The 9348-nt window shown below is 47.4% G+C and overlaps 1 pseudogene; it reads right to left on the bottom strand.

Moving 5' to 3' along the window:
* The window catches only part of LOC129674441 (dnaJ homolog subfamily C member 9-like), a 14177-nt pseudogene extending 6162 nt beyond the window's left edge, over positions 1-8015 (bottom strand).
* Between the last annotated feature and the right edge of the window lie 1333 nt (positions 8016-9348).

The raw sequence follows: 9348 nt of genomic DNA, 5'->3' as shown, positions 1-9348 counted from the left end.
GAAAGAAAGAAAGAAAGAAAGAAAGAAAGAAAGAAAGAAAGAAAGAAGGAAGGAAGGAAGGAAGGAAGGAAGGAAGGAAGGAAGGAAGGAAGGAAGGAAGGAAGGAAGGAAGGAAGGAAGGAAAGAGAACATGAAAAGCCCACTTTTTAGTTGAAATTTTGCCACGTTTTCACCCTCTGTACATGTATAGGAAGGAGCACGTGCAGTAAAACCAGGTAAGCCGCACAACTCTGTTTACATGTCATCAAAACCAGTTGTAATAATAAAAAGTAACCAAGATGATAGTAGTTGCCATTTGTTTAATTCTACCTCATGGCAACGTTCAAATATTTGGAAACAGTTCAAATAAATAAGCCTTTCTGGGTATCACCGTGGGACGGGCTCACAGCAGAGGGGAAGTACCTATGGGAAGGCATCTCTCACGGTAATGACCAAAAGTTCGTAGGGCACTGAAATGTGCTACAAGAGTGAACACGAGTGTTCCAGACCTGCAGGAGACGTGCCGAATCTCACAAGAGTGGATGTATAGGCAGTTCACGGGCCGGGAAGGGTCAGGATGGGGGTCAGTTCCTGTCTAGCTGATTCCAGATCCCAGCAATGAGCAGAACAGTGTTTGACCGACAGCGACTCCAGCTGCTTTTCCCTAGCTTCTCACTTTCCTGAACGGAAGCTCCAAGTGCAGGAGCGTGAGTCTGCACTAGTCCACCATACATATGAGATGTTAAAGATATCGGTCCCTGGGTAGTGCTTGGCGCACACCTGTGATCCAAGCGCTCGGGAGACAGAGGCAGATGGATCTCTAGGAGTTCGAGGCCAGCCTGGTCTACGAAGTGGATTTCAGAACAGCCAAGGTTACACAGAGAAACCCTCTCTTGGAAACCCAAAATTAAAATAATAATAATAATAATAATAATAATAATATTGGTTAATGTGTTCTGTTCAAGACCCTACTTTTCAAAGTTTTGTAAAGCATAGTATATTTCAAATGTGTGCAATGCCAAGGGAGAAGAATATCCATGTGCCTAGGTGTCTGTCATCTGACGTCGACATTTGTCAGCTGTAAATAAGTATGAGCCACCTACATTACCTGCAGCCTGTTATTGCCCAGCTGGCTGCCTAACACGTTACTTTTCCCAGGATTAGTTTTCTAGGGGCCCCAGTTTCCCACTGTGGAGGAAGGCTTTCCGACTTTGATACTTTGGTGAGATTTGAAGGCTGAGAACTTGCTGTGGGCCGGGGGACCCACGTCAGCACTCTGTTGGCTAGCTATGACCTTGGACAAGCAAAGCTTGTTCAGTTCAGTTCTCTTTCCCTCCAGGGAGGAGGGAGTGAAAAGTACGGAAAACTCTTGCCTTTGTGAGGGGCAGGTAGGAAACCTCAGTTAGACACTTCCTAGCTATTGGCCTTTGGGGAGCTACTTAACTCTGCTTCCCCCGTTTACAGAAACTCTGGCTCTCCTTTCCCCCTTTATGGAAAAGGAGAGACAAGCCATCCACCTCCGAGGTTGCTTGGGGAAAACTGATGGAGCAAACAACGGATGCCACTCATCAAGAGTGAATTTGAGACCAGGCCACACTGGGATTTTAAACACTCCATTAGCGATTTGTTCCATATTTTCTACCACGTCCTTAGGAAATGTTCGCCTACAGTAGAAAAGTGCAGGCGTGGTCACTACCTTGTTTATTTTTAAACAAAGGTATTCTTTGAGTTTCTCATTAGCCTAAGGCAAGCGAGCAGTGTGCCATCATGGAGTTCCAGGGCAGCAAGGACGTTTCCTTCCTCCCCCATCGCCTCCTGTCACTGTAACCCCAGATCTAACCCTAAAGGAAAAACCCATCAGGCTCAGAGCAGGAAAAGTGCTCTGAGAGGGCGGTGGGATATGCTGACCTCACAGGAAGCTGAGCGAAAGTTGTGAACTTCACACACTCAAGATTTCCACCCAGGCTGCCTCTCATAGAGGACCCATTTAGAAACCCATCCTTCCTCGCTGGAGCAAGCGGCTCTTCGGCAGCAAGGACCTGTGGGGTCTCCCCAGTGGCACCCTCATTAAGGAAATGCAATTTCATTGTCATTGGAACTAAGGACCAGTGTTGGATGCCTCTTACCGCACTCGCTCTGCAGAGACAAAGAGGTGGAGGATGCCAGAAGCATGCGGGCCTGGAAGGAGGAGGGTGGCATCTGGGGAGCGTGCCAATGCTGAATTGCCCCATCTGTTGCATTAATAACCAATCGGTCCAGGGGGGCTGGCACATACGGTACCTATTAGGATCTGTCTGCACATACGTAACTGCTCATTTCATCTGCACAAATGACTTCTTACTTATGCAAATGGCAGGTCTAAATGCCCTCACTGGGACATACAGCTAGGAAGGCACTTCCTTAAGAAAGATTATGTGCAAACCCCCCAGATGCTGAAGCCTAGGAGCCGAGGTGCCGTGGATGCATTAGAGAAAGCAAGGCAAGTGGGGAAAGCAAAAATGTATTGCAAAGACGTGGGCGCTGACAGCCACGGTTCCTGTGATCTGCAGTACAGAAACAGCATTAAAAAGGGTAACAAGTCAGGCACAGTGGCGCATGCCTTTAATCCTAGGCAGAAATAGGAGGATCTCCGTGAGTTCGATGCCAGTCTGCTCTACAAAGCAAGTCCAGGACAGCCAAGGCTACACAGAAAACCCCTGTCTCAAAAGAAAAAAATAAATAAATAAATAAAAGACTGGATGTGATGCCACATATTTCTATTTCCGGCACTCAGGAGGCAAAGGTCACTGTGAGTTTGAGGCCAGCCTGGACTACAGAAGAAATTCCTGGACACCCTGGTTTACATAGTGAGACTCTGTCTCAAAATTAAAAGGGGGGGGGGGGATTTACAGAGAGAAGATGACAGATTAGAAAGCATCGATGAAAGAAGAGATATTATGGTATAGCTAAATCTCAGTAAGTGTGATCTCTGCTGTCCTTAAAAACCTGAAAGTCATGACTGATTAAATTAAACATCTGATCAGTTATGAGATTGCTTATGCTCCTGGATCTGCTCTATTGGGAATTGCTGTTCAAATACTTGCTGACCCATTTCCTCTTCCTGTGAGTAACACTATTGAAAGTGTTGTGCTGTTCTATACATTAACTGTTCTCCCTGAGTTCCATTTTTATGTCAACCTCGACATCTTTCATTTTTTTCTCAGTATGTAAATTCAAATCTTCTAATTAAGAAAATATATAAAATAAAAAGGAAGCAGGGCCAGAAAGATGGCCCGTTGGATAAAGGTGCTTGCTGCCATGCCTAGTGACCTGAGTTCAACCCCCAGGAGCCATGGAGGAGATAAAAATAACCCATGTCCTCTGGCGTCCACACTTGCACTGTGGCGTTCATGTACGCCACCTGCCCTCTTGGGGTGTGCCCGTGCACATCCATAAGGATAGTCACACAAAGAAATAAATAGATGAATAAATAAATTTGATTTTTTTTTTAAATAGGAGGAGGCAAAAGAATATGCCATAACGATAACCACTACTTTGAACGCTGGAATTGAGTTGGAAAGCTCAAATCTGCCAACAATCACCACCGGTGTTCCCAGGGTGTAACCCCACCTGTAGGTGTCTTGTTTAGCAAGTAGTTTGGGGGCCTGGAAGGGAGTCTCGTGCACACATGGGGACTGAAAAACGTGTAGGTCTTTTCTTTAAGCTGCAACCCCATTTCACTTGGTTACAGGAGCAGAGACCAGGGTCTTCTGCTCAGCCCCTTGGCTTCTGCCCTTAAGGACTGTGAGCAGTTGAGACAATGACATGCAAAAGTCCCTTAAAGGTTTTGTGTTTGTTTTGTTTTGTTTTCTCTTTATTTAGCTATATATTATCTCACAAAAACTTTGCAGTAATATGAGCATCCTTGTCTCCTGCTGCAAGGACAGAAGACCGAACCTAACAGCAGAACGAAGAGGACGTATGTAGGACCGAACCCCGCTTGCGTTTCTGTAGAAAGCAGCTGTTCAGCAAGTTCTGTTCTCCGTAGGTAGGGAACCTCTTCAGTGCATGCACCTCCGTGAAAGCAGTCCACAGAGGCCAATACTCTAGCTGGAGCTCCCTGGGCAGAAGGTCATCGGAAGCGAATGTTGTCAAATCCACCCTCCCCACCATGGCTGCCACTCACCCTCACACAATGTCAGGTGAATTCTGGGAAATGCTAAGATCAGGTTGATGACCCCCGCTTGGCTTAGGTGACCCATGTGCTTTAGGCAGGACAAACAGCTTCTCTCAGAGGTTAGGCTAATGGCTGCCTTCCCCTTGTCCACCAGGGCAGCACTGACACGGAAGGACCCAGGAAGAGAAAAACTCCGTGATCTCTTTTCCTCTTTGAGAGCCGTTCTTTTCCCTCCTTCAAGGAGGCTTGCAGTATTTTGCTTCCACCTGAGCCGGAAAACCTGTCCGTTTCCTTTTGCAGATCTTTTGGTCTGCTCTGGATGAGTGCTCTCGGGCTATCCACTCCCCCCTGCAGCCCCAACTCCTTTCTGCTCAGCCCCGTTTCTTTATCCTCTTCCTGGGCCCTCCTGCTTGCATCCACCTCCTGTTTAGACTCTTTGACGAAGCCATTGTTGGATGGTGTTTCTTATCGTGGGTTCATCTGTGTCCTGCTGCACACAAAGCACAGGCTCTGTGATCCGACCCACGTCACCCTCGAGGTCCGACAGGCCTGCTTTCATACTGTTTAGCTCTCCTTCAGAGCCTTTGTGTGTCTTTTCAAAAGCCTGGCTGTCCTCTAGCCATACCTCTTTAAAGAGTAACCTCCAAGAGACATCCCAGTCCTGTCTTGAGGCCGGCGGAGTCTTCTTCATCCACTGTCCCTTGTCCATTGTCCATTGCTCTCTGCCCCTTGTCACTCAAAACTGCATAGGTTCTCCCCCAAATCTGCTCCTCCTCTACACCATAGGGGTGCCACGTCTGACCTCACCATCGGGATCGCCTGCTCACACAGCTCCAGCAGCCCCACGCCAGGGAAGAGACTGTTCCACCAGTGCTGTGAGCCCGTGCCCACAGCTGCTCTACCTGCCCGCCTCCATCTCCAGCCCTCAAAGCCCTCCATTAAGGTGTTTGGTTTGGTTTGGTTTGGTTTTTTACCATTTGTTGATGTTTTCCCACCTTTTCCATTCACCATTGTCCTTTTACACTATTCGGGCATCTTGGCTATGTTTCTGGGTGTGTGGGGAGGGGCTGTCGGACTCTGTCTTCCTGGCCTGCATCACACTTTCTGGGTCTAAATTTCCTGTGCCGTTACTACCCTAGTGGTTTGCTTTTTTTTGGGGGGGGCAGGGAATTGAACCTGGGGCTTCTATACATTCTGTGAGCTCTCTACCAATGAGGCACACCCACAGCCTTACTGGAGCTTATGGATGATTGATCGGAAATGCTTTGAATTAGGAGGGGTGTGTCATCCTATTGGGCTGGCTCCCAGGATTATTATCATAGTCCGACTACCTTGTAACCCCGTATGAATGTCCGTCCTGTTCTCCAAATGCACTGAGGCATTCTGGGGTTCCATAGGTGCAAATTTGGGTGTAGACTGTTTAAGGGACACGGCGGCCCATCAATATGGGATAACCTTCCATTTACCTCAGCAGCCAGGCTAAGCTCAAAAAAGTTTGCAGTTTTTAGGCTGTTTTGTGCTTCTTTAGCCAGATCTATCCCCATATATTGATTCTTCGGGTAATAACATATTTGTATTTGTGGGCTTGTTTGTATCTTCAAGTATTTCACCGTATGGATGTGGCAGTACAGTTGAGTTTTGTGTATTTTGTCCCTTTGGTCTTGGTGCATGACACTTTGTCCTGGCTGCTTCTAACTTATACATGGTGCTGCCATCAGCCTCTCTGCACCTGATTTGGAATAGGGGGAAAATGGAAACAAAGGGTTAGAGATTTATCTTAGTGATTGCCAGGCATATGCAAGGCCCTGGGTTTGTTACACACACACACACACACACACACACACACACAGACTCACACTCACACCTTAAAAAACACAAAAGAATGGTAACAAAACTAGACACAGAGCTCAGATATACTAGATTGCTGCCTGTTGTTGCTCAGGCCAGAGCTGCTGTGACAGAATATGGCAGTCTGGGTAATTTATGAAGAAGCAAAGTTCTAGAGATTGGGAAGGCTGAGTGCTGGTGTTTAGGGGGCCTTCTTCCTGTCATCTCATAGCGGAAGGAGGAAGAACAGGAGGAGAGCACAGGAGAAAAAGAAATCAAATTTCTCCTTATGCCCTTTCAATGTTCACATTCATCCTTCCCTGAGGCAGAGGCTATCATGAAGTAAATATCTCCCTGCAGACCCCTCTTCCAGTCACTGCTGTACTGTGGATTAAGTTTCTAAGATGCACTTTTGGAGGATGTTTCAACCAGCTTTCCACCAGTGTGATAAAACACCTGAGGGAACAACTTATTAGCAGGAGAGATGCATATGGACTTGTAGCTTCACAGGCCTCAGCTCATGACCTCAGGTACTATTGGCCTTGGCCTGTGGTGCAGTAGAAGCATACACTGGGTGATAAAGAAGGCCACCCACCTGGAAGGGGCAGAAAGCAAGGAGAGAAGAAATATCTTGGGATCCTGATAGTCCGTTCAAGGACTAGGTCTAATGTCCCTCCACATGCCCATCTCCTAACATCTCACAGGTTAGCAGTTCAGCCTCCAACACCACAGACACGTTCCAGATCCAAGACACAACAGAGAGCACACAGGACATAGCCACAATGGAGTGAACACCATCACCTCAAAGGTCTTGAAATGAGAGACCATCTGGGCGGACCCTAACTGCACATGCTTACATTCTCAGAAACTCGGAGTTCTCAGGCAAAGCCAGAAAGGTGGTGTCAAGATAGCACAGACTCTGAAGCTGTGACCCAGAAGGTTGGAGGGAGGTATCCACAAACCAAGAAATGCCAGCAGCCAGTACCAGCTGGCACAGGTGAGGAACAAAGACACCAGGGGCTGGAGCCCGGTTGGTGTTTGATTTCACCCAACAGACACTGACTTCAGGTTCCTACCTCCTAGAATCAAGAGAGAGGGTTTTCGTTGTTTCAAGTTTCATGCGTTGAAATGTAATCCCCTTGTGAGATATTGATTGGAAACTTAGTCCAATTATGTTATGTAGAGGTAGCCTTGGAAACATGACTGCAATTAGAGAAGGTAATCAGGGGAAACTCTCAGGGCCAAATCCTGATTGGCTTATTTAAAAGGAGTAGGAGAAGGAAGAGGACAACGAGGAAGAGGATGAGGATGAGGATGAGGAGAAGAAACATTTCTTACAGTCTGGAGGGCCAGGAAGCCCAGGCCAGGCTTAACAGATCTGGTGTGGAGTGGAGGCTGGTGGCTGGTTTTGCCGCTGTCCCTTCGTGCTGTGTCCCTCTGTGGCCAGTGATGAAGCCTGACTGGGCTCATTCCTAGAGGTTCTGCCCTTACGATCAAATCATCTCCCAAATGTCAGTGTATGAGTTTTAGGGGGACACATACAGCCAGAGCACAGCAGTTCCCAGGAGGGCATTTTTGAAGAGATGAACAAATAAAAACATTCTCAGACATAGAGGACTGGTCTATACACAATTTAAAAACAAGCTGTGCTTGTGAAAATAAAATTAATGGACTTTCTGGTGCCCTATATTGATCCTAAAATTTAATGAGCGTGCACCTCACCACAGGCGCTGGTGAGAAACCAGGAATCTGCATTCCTAACAAGCTCCCAGCTAAAGCTAAAAGTTCAAGGCTCACACTTTAGTGAGGATTAAGCCAAATCTTACCACAATTGCAATAGTGCCTGTATGGCGTCATTTTTCCCGACAGCCAGAACAAGCCCATCAGCACAGGAGAGCATACTCACTGGGTGCCATAACTCTCTATTTCCCCTTCCACCTTCTGAGATAAAGGTAGAACCTCCGATATGAAAACGCTCCTCAAAGGAAGAACACAGCCGAATAAGCTCTGAACCGCAGTCCTGGCTTATTGCCAGTGTCCTTGGGCGAGTCATACTTACTTCCGGGATGTCCTGACGATTTGGTAAATGTGGGGACTGCAACCCTAGTTTAAACTATTAAAGCTGAAGTGGGACAATAGGCCTAACTTGTATGCACTCTTGTCACACACAGCCAGGTAATGGAACTGTAGGGTGACCGACATGCAGGTGGGATCCTAACTTCCCCACCCACAGATCAGACGTTCTGGGGCAGTATGGATGAGAGGGAAACCAGCCTGGGAAAGCCAGTGAATGCTGTGTCACATGGGACTCCAGGGAGGAGTGTTCAGCATGCTTCGTCTTCTCAAAGCCCAAAGCCACAGGATGAGCCTCTGCTTGGGTGAGCAAGGCACCCGGCAAGACAGGCGAAGCAGATCCCAAAGGCTCCCAAACAGGTTCCCAAATCAAGATTCTGTGAGCCAACTGACCATTCAGTAATTTAGGGTGGCTTGAAAATGAAGTATTTCCTAGCCTAGCTACCTGTTTTCATCCCACTCGGTAGTGGAAGTTTTGATTCCTTTCAAAAAACTCAGTTATGTTATGTAAACATGTTTTTTGTTTTAATCCCAGGTGTGGGGTATGGGGCTGCTTCAGACTGTCCACACCAGCAGATTATTCGCCTCTCTCAGATTCTGAGACGGACGTGATCTTTGCTAGCTGCAGATGGTTTAATTCTGAGGACTCTGGAGAGGGAGTAAATGCCAGAGCTCCAGAGAGACTGGGGAGGGGCTCAAAGGAAGAAGGCTGCTGTTGCTTCTGCCTCGCTGCTCCTGGATGGAGGCTGAGGAGAAGCTGGAGACATCCTGGCTATGAAGATTTGCCCCAAGGAACCGGATGGCCCTCACCAGCAGGGAGTATCAAAAGAGAACTACACCTCCTTGTCCCACTCAGGCCTTCTTTCTCTCCCACCTGGTGTGGATTGGGGTAGAGTAGGAAGGGAGAGGCATAAAGAACCAAAATAAAATAGATTTTAAAAAGTGCCAGTACCACTCTCCATTTACCAACTGTGTGGACAAAACGGTAGAGGGAGGAAAGTGGCCTAGTCTTTTCAAGGACTGAGCTTGTGCATGCTGTCAGACTGGTGTGTCGTAGAATTCAGTCTGAGCTCTAGCTGGGAAACCATGGGTGGGTTGTTGCATTTCTCTAAGTCTTGCTTCTTTGTCTGGAGATAGAGGTAATGCCAGCTGGCTCCCAGGAGCGTTGAGAAATGAGGTTGAACTCATGAGGCAATGTCAGATACCAGAGGTGTCCCCAGAGAAGGTCATTACATTTAAAAACTCCATGTTACCAAACTGGCTTTCAGTTCTATGAGAGCAACAGAACTGCCATTATTGCCAGCTCACTGTCT

This window comes from Psammomys obesus, unplaced genomic scaffold (genome assembly GCF_907164565.1).
Source record: "Psammomys obesus unplaced genomic scaffold, mPsaObe1.curated_primary_1811, whole genome shotgun sequence".
Classification (NCBI taxonomy): domain Eukaryota; kingdom Metazoa; phylum Chordata; class Mammalia; order Rodentia; family Muridae; genus Psammomys; species Psammomys obesus.
The sequence above is the reverse complement of the archived record's forward strand: the minus strand, read 5'-3'. Positions and strand labels throughout refer to the sequence as shown.